Consider the following 15,510-nt stretch of genomic DNA (forward strand, 5'->3'; position numbering starts at 1 on the left):
GAGAGAGAGAGAGAGAGAGAGAGTGCGAGAGAGTGCGAGAGTGTGAGAGAGAGAGAGAGAGAGAGAGAGAGAATAAGCGAGCGAGTGAGCGAACGAGATAGCGAGAGATGGGTAGCGCATCGGTTTAATGGCATTGACTTTTATGGTGTACGTAGGGTCATAAATAAGAGACATCGAGAAAAATCGATTCGAGTGTGTTATTGTTTACAAGTGGCTGTACGTAGTGAGCGACTGCGCATATTGAAGAGATGAAAAATGTGAGTGATAGGGATTTTAGCCGACTAAACGAGAGCGCATTAATTATTTTCCAACTAGACACACTCGATGGGTGTGTAGCGTGCTTATATGAATATATTATATTACGTATAGATCCAGGAGTTTTACAATTTAATTTATTGCAGTGGAGCGTTAGTGTAGTTAGTTAGTTGGCACTCGTGAAAATCAACGCACTTTCTTTTAACTCGTTAAGCGCACGACGTTTTTTCTATTCACTAGCGACTCGTAATGCACTTGGCGCAGCGATTAGATCGACGTTATTTCGTCATATTTTATCAGTTGGCCAGCAACAAGAAGCGCAAAATTAATAAAGCACGCACGGACCGTTTAATTCATTGGCTCCGGGGGACGATCATCGGGCGTTAACAGTGTGCGTGCGTGAGTGAGTGCGCGTGTGGGAGTGGGGTGGAGCGAACGGGGATGGGGGCAGTCGGCCAAATGGAATTCGATTTCAGCTGATTGTAAAGGCCCTGGATGGGGGAAGAAAGAAGTGGAAAAGGCTTAGCTCGAACGTATCCAAGATTCTCTCGGGCGCTTTCGCACTCGGCTCGTAATGCTACAAGGACGGAAATTAATCTCCCTCCGCGTCTCCTGCTCCCCCCCCCCTACCACCTACACAAGACCCCCGCGTCCCCCTTGGGCCAGGTCGCAACAATGAATTTTCGACGGCCTACTTATCGCCCGTATATATAAGCCTCCCGTAAGATACACGCGTGCAGGCACGACGTTTTCCCGTCGGCGATGAAGCTCGACCGCCCGCATGACTATCGCCGACTCGCCTTTGCTATATAACACTTGGCGAACAACTTGGCACATATGGGCGATCCGCATGTATGCGAAGCCCACGACGATGATGCTCGTCCGTAACTGTACTTGACTCGAGACTCCTATCATCGGGTGCCAGCATGTTTCTTTTTCCCCTCGTTCCTCCTAATTCTCCTTCCTCCCGCTCCCGTACCGCCGTCTTTCTTGCTCCCTTTCCCTCGTGACCCCGCTCCCCTCGTCCCTCGCACAGTGCATCTATCACACCTGACCTCCCGTCTTTCCTTAGGTTATGAATTTAACGCAGGCACTCGATGTGCGATTGTTCCGAGGTTGTTCAATGGTCGCCGGGTAGCCGAGTCGTTGGGCCAATTGCGAGATAGCGACAAGCGTTTTGTAAGTAGCAAGTCGCGTTTAGTCGATCGAGCAATTCATTCTTACTTGATAATGCATACCCGGTTGCGCTTATTGTTATTTGGCTTGCGAGCAATGAGAGAAAATCCGATAATAATACGCGTGTTAATTCTCTCACAATATTCTCTAAAATATTCTCACACTTTGCGCTTTCCACCGACATTTTTCTTTTACGCACCTCCATCCTGATTATAAGATTATTCGATTCTATTGTCGTTCGCAGCCACTATCCTTTACGTAGGGGAATGAACATAAATATACGACGGAGAAGAAAATAACGGAATAAAAATTGTATACACCTGCTTGTTAGAAGCCTGGGATAAGGTAGAAAGTACTAGTTGGCGTTATTGGTCGGCGAGTTTGCGTATGAATGGCGATCGGACATTACTGGCAATTCGCCAAATTGAAAGTAGCAAAACGAAGTAGCCAGTTAGGTCGTCCCTAGTGCGCCATTGACGCAGGCTTTTACTATCAAGGGGATTTCCTAGCGAGTGAGAAAGTAAAGAGACGACTAAATGATAAAAGAAATGCTGAAAGAGTAAGGAAAATAGACAGAGAGAGAGAGAGAGAGAGAGAGAGGAAGTTGCCGGATGGTTTAACGAACGGAAAAGAAAGAGTGGATGGAGAAAGCGCTTGAATCTCAACGTTCGGGCGATTTCATTTGATCTGACTAGGCAGGTTATTCGGATTAAAGGATAGATACAATTAGCTGAATATCGTTTGCTGACAATAATATTGAATGGTCATAGCGTGGCTCCGCCGATTTTTATTCCTCTTGTTATTGTCAAATGCGTTGTTTTATATTCGCTTAATTAAGATACTCAATGTTGATCGTAATGCCGCGCTTTTTCCAAATCTTTAATTGATATGACAGTACATTCTTATTATCGAGATTAACGAAAACAATATGAATGAAAAATAATAGGGAAAGCAATATATATAGAAATGCAGCTAAGAACGAGTCTAAAGGAAAGAAATAAATGAAAATTTTGACAGAGATGCATTCGACGAGAATTTTCCATTGTGAGCTCGTCGATGCGTAAATTTCAGCTTTACGTAAACGATCGTTTGATTACTTTTCATATAATATATTTAAAAAAGAACATTGCCACAGATTATACGACCAAATAATAATATGAAGCAATGATGAATTTATCGCGTAGATTTGTAAATTTTGTAAAGACATTGAAATTACTTGTTGCGACCATTTCGTAATAATCCAAGCGTAATGAATCCTTATGAACCTGAAGCGTAATAAATTGTCATAGAGATTTATCAGATTCTGAAATTTTGATTATCATACGGCAATCTAGAATGAAATCTTGACTCTTCCAAATTAATTTACTCGTCCCATCCCTCGATCCCTCAAAGTATTGTATTTTATAACCATTATTTAACACAAGCAATTAATCTAAAATTTCAGAAAAATACATTTCACGACATTCGGGTAATTAATAGATGGGAAACAATAGCGGGAGATCATCCATCAGGCAAAAGTTGCATTTTTTTTTTCCGCTTCGTCTGTACATTTGGCTGTATTTTGACGGTGGTGTTACGACAGTGCAGCTTTCGTACAAAATTCAAAGTAAAGAGGTAGAGGGGGCGAAACGCGAATTGGGGTGAATGTACGGTGAGTCCAGGGTTGCGGGAGAAAAGGAAATGGACGGATGAGCGAAATAACGAGATGGGGGAAAGAGAGCGAAATGTGACGAGATGGAAAAGCGAAGACGTAACGGCGAGAGTGTAGGATAAAAGTAAGAAGTAACATGAGCGAGGAACGGTATTTTAAACGAAATCAATTCATTCGTCGGCGACTTGGTCCAGTTAAGCCCTGTTATCCCCTGTAAGAACAGAAGGGCGAGTGTTCCATTACATAGAGACGGAGATAGAGATACAGGCAGAGAAGGAATTATTAAACGAAACGTCGTTATTGTCGCACCATTTCCGATATCTTCTTTCATCGATCTTTGGAATATTTTGGATTACGAACGGCCGGTTGAAAGGAGAGAGTCGGAGAAATTATGAGCGACTTTAAGCATTGGAGAACATTATACATTATACATTGGCACGTTGAGCTGGCATTAATGAATTTTAATTTCCTCTTCTGGAGTTTTGGAGAACTCCAAAAACCACAAAGAGCCTATTACCATGAGACATGGACGCGAACCATCGAGCCTTGACAATTTATGACCATTCCCATTGGTGCCGATAAAAATCTTGGCGCCGAATATAAAAGCAGAAAGCAAGAGAGAAACGTTAGAACGAGCAATGTCACCCGACGATTCAGACTTCCGCGGTGGCTATAGTTAGATGAAAAAAAAAAAAAAAAAAAAAAATCGTCTAAAGCTTATAGCGAGTTGGGAAACAAAGTGGGCCGGAAAATTGAAGGAAAGAGAAAAAATTGTAATAGTATTAACGACCAGTTAATAGTATAATCCGGCGCAATTATCATCTCACGGAGGCGAAAAAAAGTTTCACATCCCCGGGACGCTCGCAGCCAATTAGAGGAAACGTTAGCCGAGGATCCCGCGTTGACTCCAGCGACGGAGGATTGCGCTCGGTAACTCATTTTATTAAACTGTTTTCCAAGCTCTTTACCGGTGATTGCAAATTAAATCCGTTAGCAAGGCCTCGCTGGCTGAGGGCTAAGTCGGCCGCTTGGCTGCGCAAAACGGCAGAAACGACGAGACTGCTTTGGTCGGCCTCGAATGCAAGCAAAGGCTGCACCCAACCTGACGGCTGTACAAAGCCGATTAGGGCGGGACATATTATCATTTGATGTTTTTTTTTTCTTTCTTTACCCTCGTCATAGCTCCATCCTCCAAAAGGGAAAAGAATTCGCTCTCTCTCTCTCTCTCTCTCTCTCTCTCGCGTCGATAATCAGAAGGCAAATAAATGTGACTTTTATTTCCCATCGCTACTTTATTGGCGACTGGCTCTCCAAGATTTCACCCTCGTTGTTCTCTTTCATTTCCATTACTTTCTTTCTTTCTTTCTTTCTTTCTTTTCCTTTTTGCTTTTGTTTTCTCTTTCGTCCGTTGGATTTGCATTCGAAAAATTGTCGCCGATTGCTGGGCCGCGCGCTTATTCGAAATTCACAGCCGACGTTGGAGCACACAAGCGGCGAGGTTGGACATTGTGTTTGGATAAATATCAGTTCATCGCTCGTGACGAAAATGGAACGAATTTGACCCACGACACACCTTCGGCTACACCAATGAAATGGCGAGGGCCCCGATTATCGTTGAAAAATTGGAATTTCATTCTGATCGCAATTGTTAATGATATGTCGGGGGAACATGGGTGGCACAAAAAAAAAAAAAAAAAAAAAAAAAAAAAAAAAAAAAAAAACACGAAAAAAAGGAAAAAACAGAAAAGAGAGAGAGGGAGAGGCCCGAGCGCACTAGTTCTCGAAAATAATCTTCCGCGTAGGAATAAAAGTCTTCGATAATCTCTGCCCTCGTTTTGTTGCATGTTAAGCACTGGCTCATAGCTTCGGATTAGCCTTGCAACACGAGCTCGTTGATGCTTGCATCCCTTATAAAGTCTTCCAGGCCTCCTCCCGCTCCCTCGTCTCACCCCTTCTGCTCATTCCTCCCGAAACGCGAGACTCGCCCCTTCCACGTCCCATATCTCTCTTTAAAGTCTCGATTCTTCACCCCGTTATCCTTCTTTCTCTCGTGCATTACGACGGCGATGGCCCCGCGGCCAAGGTATTGTCTGTCGCCCAGCCAATACCTCGGCGTCGTCGCCACCACTACCGGCTCCCCGTCGCAATGTTACTCATTATCGCGGTGCGGAGGTCGGACGAGGAAAAAGGACGAGGAGAGCGAGAGGAGGAGCTCGTTTGAAGAAAAAGGGGCAGCGTCGAGGCTTCTTCTCTCCTCCCCCTGTTTCTCCTTCTTCTCCTTCTTTGCCCGATTTAAAAAGAGAAAAGAAAGATGAAAAACAAGAAAATACACATAAAAAAAAAAACAAAAAAAAAAAACAAAAAAAAATGAAGGAAAAAACAAGAATAAGAGGGTCGAGAGGAGGTACGTTCGGCGAATGTATTCGTGTTTTGCCCATTCCCGAATGGAATTCCCGACCCTCCCGCCCCTTATTCTGCTCTCTTTGCTGAGAGTCGAATGTAGCATCGTAGATGAGCGGAGAGGATTGTTTTACTACCAACTCCGAGAGAGGAAATTTTTCTTCGATTTACTTTTAGCCCGGCTAATAATTGCCGTCTGGGATTATCTTTGTGTACGTTTTATTGTTCCAGGTCCCGTAACACATTGGAATACGATAATCGAATCAGTAAATACTACCTTGCGCTTCGAGATCGTATTCAAGGTGCTACATTGGTAGGAAAACTTTATCGGAGATTGAAAAAAATATTAACAGCCGCTCCTGGGGAAACGTATTTTGCCTTGAATTTAAATTAGTAACGCTACTGTGCATTGCACTTCTCAAATAAAGTCGGTCTCGCTAAGAAAATATTACGAAAAGGAAAGCGTGCAACGCCCCACCGACTAATTAATTCACAAGGCGTGTCAATTAACGTGCCGCAACTCAAACTACAAGAAAGCCTCAAGATCGCCGTAGTATCGCTTTCGCCGCCCCTTCCCAACATTCCGTCTTTAAGTTAATGCAAATATTCAAAAATTATATAAAGAGTCGGACTGTCGCCGCTAGCGCTAAATGACATTTTTCCCACAAGCTTTCGTTCGAGCGTAATACCGTTCCCCTCGTTGCACTCATTCGGCATCCTTCGTCCGTCCATTACTGTTGCCGGCACGAAGACGAGATTGACAAAAACACATGGATGTACGCGCGGCCTGACAGATGATATTGTTGAAAAAATGGCGAAGGGCCGACTATATGGCGTTTACGTATATGTGAGAGGCGAGGAAAAGTCTTGATTGCTGCGAGTAAGGAAGGAAGGAGGCTGGGTGAGACAGAGACAGAGAGCGTTGGATAGGACTCGTAATAATGAATAATAAATAGTATAAGGAGAAAGAGTATATGAGTATATGATTCGTAATAATAAATAATAAATCTTGATAGGAAACGGGAGTAAGATAGAGGGAGGGAAACTGAACGTCACTAATTAGTGCCAAGAACGTAATTGAGTAATTTTTAATTAAGTGACTATAGTTTATGTGCATAGCAGAAGGAGAGCTGGTTTCACTCGGTCCACAAATTTCTTATATAGAGAGACGGCGCGTAAATTGCAATTGCGGGGTTGCGGCCCACGAACGAGGAAGCTCCGATTGGCATATTTTAGACACCGAAGCGATAATTTACTGTAATTATGGCAAAAGAATGCGCGCACCGCTCTGTATTTCATCCGACCGTCAACATTTCAGTAAAAGGGGAGCAGAGATTCAAAAATGATTTGGAACGCGTTGAGGCAACACGTCAACTTTTACTTTCATGGCATTTGCATAGCCAAGGGTAATAGCTGCACGTGGTTTGTACTTGTTGATTTACGGAAATAGGGTTTTTTCTTTGTTCTATTAACGATAAAACGAAGGCCCGCCACTACCACGGCTCGATATGTTAATTGTCCTTACGTTGGATATAATAGATAGACAAATTGTTGTCAAGGTGCGGGCAGCGTAAAGTAATTGTAAGGTCAAAGTATTTGAGTATAGCCAAATAGCATGCTCACTTGCTCGATTGCGTATCACCTTTAAGTTTGTTACAAAAATCATTAAGTATACCGATCTCTTATCTTTGGTTGGCTTACCGAGTAACGTACACAAAATACAAATTTTACGCTTAAGGAAGCCTAAATGAGATTCGTAAAAAAATTTTTCAAATGCCCGAGTGAAGTCTGCGTTTTATTAATTTACACCTCAAATTATCTTCAATCTGTTAAAATTTGCTCATGTCGATGCTACGACAATCGGGAATAAAAGCGTCGGTAATAATCTATTTTTTATTGCGCAGCGTTGAGTTACGTAGAGTAGGAGAGAAAAAGAGAAGGAGTGAAAATGAAAATAATAAATCATATTGACATATTGGCTACAATATTTTGCTTCGTAAATACTTTCGTTATATATTACTAAATAGCCAATAGATAATGTCTTAGGTAATTAATATACATTTTTAAATATTAAAAATAATATCTTTTATGGCAAAAAAAAAAAAAACTACCGATTTCATAATAAAACAGTGTACGTATGAATGTTGAAAATACTTTTGCACGTTTCCCAAGAAATGTTTTCAATAATTCTGAAATATTCATTATTTACCCTTAGTTTCTAACATTTGTAAAAAAATTGAGTTGTATCTCACGGTTGTTTATTAATAAATAAATAAACGAACGAGCTAAGTTGCGCGGAATTACTCTGTCCCGTTGATTCAAATCGAAAGAGTAAAATATCGAGAGAGCGAAGAAAGAAAAGTTACATCTTAACTTCCGACAGCAGTTCGTTAACGAATCTCTCGAAAGCCTCGAGGTAAGTGCAGTTTCAACATTCGTAACTACACACACATCCGCGCACGTATATTTATATAGGTATGCATAGGTATATTGAAATTGTAGAAAAGTGGAAGGAAAGGAAAGAAAGAGATAGGGAAGAGTGAGAGAGAGAGAGAGAGAGAGAGAGAGAGAAAAGACGAGAAAACTAGGCTTGGTGAATACACATTTGTACTTGCAGACCATGACCGGTCTGCTGCTGTTATAACGATAAAGACGGAAGTCTCGTCATCAGAAAGAAGAGAATATATTTATTATATATATATATATATATATATATATATATATTTCTATATATATATATGAGAGAGAGAGAGAGAGAGAGAGAGAGAGAGAGAGAGAGACGAGCGGAATCTAGAGCCAAAGAGTTGCCACTCCATTGTGCTATGCACTGAGTTTTTAATTAAGGAGCCGCCGCGAGTTCCTCGGGAGAATCTGAGCGCGCGGTACTTGCATTTACCTATACATCTATACGAAAGCTAACTGTGAATTTGAAGGCAAGAGGCTTTCGGCTTCCTCTATAAATTTACCAACACATGAACGAGCGTAGAAGAAGACGGCTTCCTTATGCAGGTGGATGCATATCAGAGGTAAATAAGCGGCGTCCGCAAGACTTTTCTCTTTATAATAAAAAGAGATCGAGGGCCCTCGTCGTCTTTTACGCAAACTCTCTCGTCTTTCCTCCCTTACTTTGTCTCCGTTTCATTTGTGCAAGTGCGGTATTTAAATGAGAAAACAACGCGCAATTCCGTACAGGTGTATATAAACAAGTACTTTGAATCGAAAAGCTATGAAAGTACCGAGGGTCTACCGAGAGACTCAAGGACATGCGGATAAAAAGGATTGATAAAAAGTTCTTCCGTAGAAAGAAGATGAGTCAAAGACTAGTCATCATCTTCTCTTTATGAAGCCGAGGAAAGGGGTGAGTGAGTGAGTGAGTGAGAGGATGTGGTGGTGATGGGGGTACGGGGTTGGAAGAATGGGAGAGAAAAGAAGCTTTATTTGAGAAACCTGTGGGTTGACGGGGGGGGGAGGGGGGGGTGGGGAGGCTATGTCCTTTTTTCCCAGTCTTCACCCTTTTACTTGCAAGACGACGAAGGAAGCTGGCGTGGCCCGTTCCGCTCACTTCCACGACGAGTATGACCTATCAGAGTACGCGGAGGCCACAGAGGTTTCGCTCTCAAAACTTTTGTCTCAAAGGATTCCGTACTCGTTCATTTTACCGCCGGAGGATCTCTCATTTCTTTTCGGAGTATGTCTCTCGAGTACCGACGCCAAGCAGTTCCTCATTCCGCGAGACAGCGAGAAGAAGAGTATGGGGAAGACGTCGTCAACCAGATTCACCTCCCCTACATCTGTGTACTTACACCCACGTAGATATATCGAGGGAAGGAGAGAAAAATATCCTCTCCTTTTCTCCTCCCGGACCAGCAGACGTCCTGAAGGATCAGTCGCTGCCGCGTGCTCGTATACACACACGCGCGCGCACACGCAGAATCGACACACACGCGCACCCACACGCACACATACACGAAATTCTCTTTACACGTTGTACACCCTCCTTCCAATCCAGCCCTTGCACCGATGGATAAAAGGCCAAGCCAAGATAAAGAGACATTTTTTCGTTTTCTTTCATTTTAATATGGGCGCGTTCGTCTGTAATAATTGTTTGGTTTTCTCAAGAGATACCGCGCGGCTTCTCGAAGAAAAGGGTTCTAATGTGAATGGAAGAGAGGGACTTTTGAAAGATACGAAATAAGGATAGCGCGTACTTCCGCAGGCACGAGTACAACTAGTACGTCGAGATGTACTCTAAAGAGAGACGGAAAGTAATAACCGTCTAACGAGAGCCCATTATACGTATAAATGCGCTAATTGCCCGGTGATGTCTGCACATAGATTATCCCGGAAGCTCCACATACTCTTTCTTCTTCATAGCCATTATGCACGTGTATGACTAAGCAGAGCGCGTCTACAAAAATGAATCGCCAATGAAACGAACAAGCACATACTTATACTCTCGTGCAGCATGCACATACATATATATGATATACGAGCCGCGGGGCGAATTCGTCCATATGCAAAGAAGAAGCAAAAGTATATTTGGAAGAGATCCTCGAATTTTATTCCTGCAGCAGCAGCAGCAGCAGCAGCAGCAGCAAGTGCCGAAGGAGCAAGAGAAAAGAGAGTGAAAAAAAGAGAGGAACAAGCGAACATGAGAGTAAGAGAGAGAGAGAGAGAGAGAGAGAGAGAGAGAGAGAGAGAGAGAGAGAGAGAAAGCTGCTTATATTCTTTTGCAATAAGGGAAAAAATGACGTGTGTGCTTGAGCAAACACACGTACGTTAAATAGCTTTTCTCTCCCTCCCTCTTCCTTACTCTCTCATTCTATTTCTCTTTCTCTCTCTCTCTCTCTCTCTCTCTCTCTCTCCTCTGTTTCTTTTCTGTTTCTTCTTTGTTTCTCTCTTTCTCTTCTCTGTTTCTTCTCTATGAGTACAGCACGCAATCTTGAGGGATTAAAAAATAGAGCTACGGAAAGTCAAGAAAAAGCGAGAGGGGTAAAATGGTTGGGAGAGTGAGAAAGAGGGAAAAGGTGCGGGAGAGTTTACACGCGTCCTCTCGTGTGTGGAGATTGCCTCTCAGGTCGTTTGCACTCAAGATTTTGGTAATCCGCCTGGCTCGCTGTTAATTAGACGCCTTTTCTTTCTTTTCTCCCGGCCCTTGCTTTTACACGTGAGCGCTCCATTTGCGCACACACACACACACACACACACACACGCGCGGGCGCGCGCGCGCGCGCTTGCGCATAAAGCGAGGGAGAATGTAAGAGAGTAAAGGAGATAAAAGAGTTTAGCTAATTTCGAGAATTTTAGACGTTAAATAGGGGGAGAGCCGTAAGGCTGCCGACGGCAACATTTACCTCCACGCGGCAACAAGAAAAGCCGCTAAATGGACTCTTCAATTACGCTAATAAACTTGGAAGGAACGGCCTCACCTCGCTTCACCTCATTTCGCCATAAGGTCTTCACGACATTTACAGTCTCAAATTGATATATCAGAGGTAAGGCACAGCGTAATGTCGGCGATTCATGCTCCTTAGACCCGTGCGTGCTACAAAGATGGCGCACCTAAGGATGCCCGCGTGCTGGCGACGAAAAGTCAGAACAGTAGAGAAAGCCTATAAAGCTAACGACCAGAGCACCGGTCACGTGCCGCCCCGCCTCCCTCCCCACGCCAGAAAACCCCGACCCCAACCCCAACCTCAACCCCGATCCCACTACGTACATACACACACGCGCGCCCGCGCAAGCAAACGTAGAGACAGACAGACAGGCGGACGGACGGACGGACGGACGGACGAACGAGCAAAGAAATAGAGGCCTACGCTATCGATACGCCGATAAGGGTCTTGGCCTCCCAAAGCTTAGGAAATTTGCGTTTACAGAATTACCTCGTCATTATGTGCGCGACAACCCCCTTCGATTACCGCTCGCGCGTCTATTTGCGCCCGGGGAACGACAGGTCGAAGAGATGAACGCGCCGATAAGAAAAGGCCTCGGCGAAGAAGCTCGGGACGTGGCGTCGCGCAATTATTGGCATTGGCGGCGTGTATGTTCGCGTGATGAGTAGGGAGGATAACGATAGGGCAGAACATGACGTACCCCGGCGGTCTTGCCTTCCACCTCCACCCACCCCTTGCCCTTGCAGCGCGCCTTTTGCCTTGTAGCCACGATTTTTCACCTTCCTTTCTCACCGTTTTTTCCTTCCCTAACCCCTACTCTCCACCCCCCCCCTCCTCCACCCCCCTTTCTAAGAAATTACTGCTTTTACGCCCGCAGACCCACCTACTTGCCTCCATTATACTTAGTATCTATTTTAATTTATCATTTTTATACTTTCCCTTAATATACGTAGTGAGAGAAGTAAATCGTTAGGTCTAAATTATACGATAAATCTATCGATCTTCAAAAGCCAGTCGACTTTTATTTTCTTAGAATGCTCGTTAGCCTTCTTTCGTTGCACGGACGTGCAATGGTATTCGTGCTTGTTGCAATGGTAATCGTCGAGTCGATGTCAATGCACACTTCATTATTTATTATTTATAAAGCCGAAGCGGCGCGTGTTCGACCGAATAGAGATACTTTCTTCTCAACAATATTCATTTCAACAATAGGGTCATCATTTGCCGAGTAATTTCATCGTTGAAATCATTGACGTGTCTCCAGATGATGAATTCGGTGGTTCGCGAGCCTTATTGATCTTAATGATCGATTAACATCGACGTACTTGTTAAACACCGTGTATATATCGTGATTAGGAGGAGCAGGAGCAATAGACTTCAATCGGTTCTTCGAGTAGTCGGGAGTTCGTACGTAGCGCTATCGGGGTTCTCCGAATCTCCCTCATCACTCGTGACGATCAGCCGATTTCTGATTCGGCACTAATGTTTATGACGAGATTAGTGGGAAATCGGGCGAGGAGTAGCAGGGTGCGGAAGTGGGTGAGATTATGGTTTCGTAGGTGCCCGACTGGCAGAATGGCAGAAGCCTCGTAACTGTCACACGAGTAACTCGCGCTCAGCTTGCACGTACGCTCATTGTCCATTATGCCGCATGAAATTCCTTCTATGCCGCAAGATAAGATCTGGCTACGACGTCGCGTGTCCGGTTCTAGGATCAGATAAGAAGACCACTGTCACCCTCTGCTTTGCCACCTCCACGAGCGGCTTCTCCATTTTCTGCGACCCCAATTTCTCCCCTTTCGGCCCCCACGAGCGCTCTCATTCGATTTATCCAACGAAGGTTGCGAGCGTGTGTAGATACGCGACAGATGAGAGATTGAGTCGTTGCACAAAGGCATCGAGGAACAAATAATAATTCCACGATAATATGATATTGAGCGTGCGAATGAAAAAACATAATAAAATCAATCGAAACAATACAAGGACAAAAAAATAAAGCTATACAAAACAATAAGCATAAATCGATTCGATAGTCAATCGTCGCTCATCCTGCTTTCTTACATCCTAATTTTTATTGAGATTTTATGAATTAAAACAGTATCAGACAATGATCGTTGCATTACTATTAATAACATATATGATAATTAATTACGTGGGATAATTATCTTCTCGGTTTTCCGTTCTACTGGTAAAGTCCCACAGTCACATACTAAATTATCATTCGACGTTCCATCTAGATAATGACATATTCATACACAAAAGCAGCTAAATCAACGTACGTGAACACGGGGGCAGGTCCACGTACGCTTGTAAGATCATGAAAATACTCGGTTGGCTTGTTTGTATTTAATAATTCGCATGTAGCCTCGTTGTTGGCCTACATAGTCCCGATACCTTAATATCAATTCGACCGGTAAATTCATTATCCTCCAGGCAAGAAAATTTTCTATAGATTTTATAGAGAAGCCGCGGGCACGCGAGTTGTAAAATAGCAATTAGCCCGAGCTCGATTAATGCTTTATTATCTCGAGCAAAGTCTCGTGATAAAGTAAAGAGACTGGTTGTAGTAGATGCGAGATTTGTCCTTCGATGCTCTAATTCGACAGCGACAGGACAATACGCGTACCCACGTCAAAATCGCTCGTCTAGTAACAAAGGGAAAGTGGCAAGGGGCCATTTCCGTATAGGAAGCCGTGCATTAGTCTATATATCAGATCGAGCACGCGTCTTTTTCCCGGGCGGAAAAAGTTTGCCTAGAGAGACCCTTACACGCGTGATTAGCTTAGCGCGTTAGGAACTATATGGTACGAGAGGGCTGGGGTGAGGTGTGATGACGGGACGGGGTAGGGGCGGGGTGAGTGGCGAAGATGCGTGACGAGGAAACCGCGCGGTAAAGCAGAACCGGAGGACGAGCGTCGATGAGATCGCGATTACCGATAAGGCGGGGCGAGTGGGGTTGGACGACGTGGGCTAAGGGGGAAGGAATATGGGAGGGGGTGGGGGTGTCAGCTAGTGAAAAATCGACTTTTGTGTCCCTTGCTCGTCCTTCGCGCTGCATCGTAAATTAGGCACACGATTTTTCTCTAAATAACCACGTGCCTCGCGCCCTAACAAACAACCCACGCACGTCTTTTCCTTTCTTCGACTTCTTTCTGCCATCTCACTCGGTAATTTCCCTTACCGGCTATCGATTAATAATTTTTCAAGCTACACGTAAACGCAATTTTCTCCTTTTACCTCCTCCTCCTCCTACGCGATTATACGTTTCTTAATTAATAAAGGGAGTGCACGTGTGCCTGCTTGATTTTCATCGAGACCCGAAGCACGCTGAGAACGTAATCTCCACAATTCCCGATAAGGGACAAGTTATCAAGTCTCGAGTCGATCACTGAACGATCAGCAGTCCAAAACTGCAAAATGCTCGAGTGAATAAGAGTGGAGCAAGATATTGTTTTTTTTTTAACTCGGCGACAATGCACCGAGTGTAGTACATTTTGCTTATCAAGGGCGCGGTCTATCGTAACAAAATCGTACGAAGAGAGGATTCCGGATTGCCGGAGACGAGTTAATCGGAGAAAATCTCGGTGACTATTACTCCTGGAGGGAAAAGTCCGACGTATCTACTCGTGGGTATCACTGTCGCAAAAACAAACCCACTTATCCAGATTCCCGAAAAGGCTCTTACGATTCTTCGGCTCCCCGTGGGATTGCTCTTCCTCCTCCCGACTCCATTTTTTCACCTGGTTAACGCGAGACGGCTGTCGCTCCCCTCTCACACCCCTCCGCCCCCCCCCACCCTCATTATAACTTCTCACTCTCGTTTCGTATCTATCCTTAATAAAGAGCCTCGACCATTCCAGCCCGCACCAACGATCGCATTACAACCTCTCAAATAGCGTTGGCTGACTTTTTAATTTCGATGGTCCCGAATGCCAAGGCGCTTACCTACGCGCATCCGCAATTCATGTCGGGGCAAACGGAGTGGAGTGTCGGTCGTTTACGTGTGCACGGTCCGACAACCCCCTTGGTAGTTCCGAGATATCCGACGCTTAAGACGATAAGAGAAGCGGGAGTGGGGGCCGAGGGAATTGGCCGGGCTAGGTGATAGCGAGAACGTCAGGCCCTTGTATCTCGCATCTCACTGTACTCAGCCTAATTATAATCAGGCTAATGCCTCGCGAGCACGAGGTGGTCAGCGCGTTTCAGCGCCCTTTCGATCCCCTGGATTCTTCCAGGTCGTACGGTGTGCGGGCGCGCGTGCATGTTCGCGCACCGCCGTTAGATAACTCGCTGGAGGTGCTCTTGAGCGCTCCTAGCAGCCTTCGTAGGGGGCCGGGTAATTAAGATTCGGACACACCCAGGCTGTGGCCAGTGTCTTTTTGCATGGGAGTGGCAAGCGAGCCCGCGAAAATCTCGTCCTCGTTTGCATAAGGTTCCGAGCCAAGTTGTCGCGTGGGACGTGTCGGTCTTGTCGTGCGGACCGGTCGACTTGGCCCTGGGAGGTAGGCGTGTTTCTTCGTGATCGGGCACTAGGTTCGAACGCCGTATAGTACTCGGACCGTGCCGATCCGGGCCTCCAGATCCACGTCCACATCCAGCTCTTCGATGTCGTAAAGTTGAGTGCCCGCTCGG

General features: G+C 44.8%; 1 protein-coding gene across 1 annotated transcript in view; it reads right to left on the reverse strand.

Annotated features, from left to right (window-relative positions):
* Positions 1 to 15,510, reverse strand: part of LOC105362764 (homeobox protein prospero) — a 34,667-nt gene that overhangs the window by 11,399 nt on the left and 7,758 nt on the right. The gene's annotated exons all lie outside the window — the stretch shown is intronic.

The sequence above is a fragment of the Ceratosolen solmsi genome, unplaced genomic scaffold, assembly GCF_000503995.2.
Source record: "Ceratosolen solmsi marchali unplaced genomic scaffold, CerSol_1.0 scaffold56, whole genome shotgun sequence".
NCBI classification, from domain to species: domain Eukaryota; kingdom Metazoa; phylum Arthropoda; class Insecta; order Hymenoptera; family Agaonidae; genus Ceratosolen; species Ceratosolen solmsi.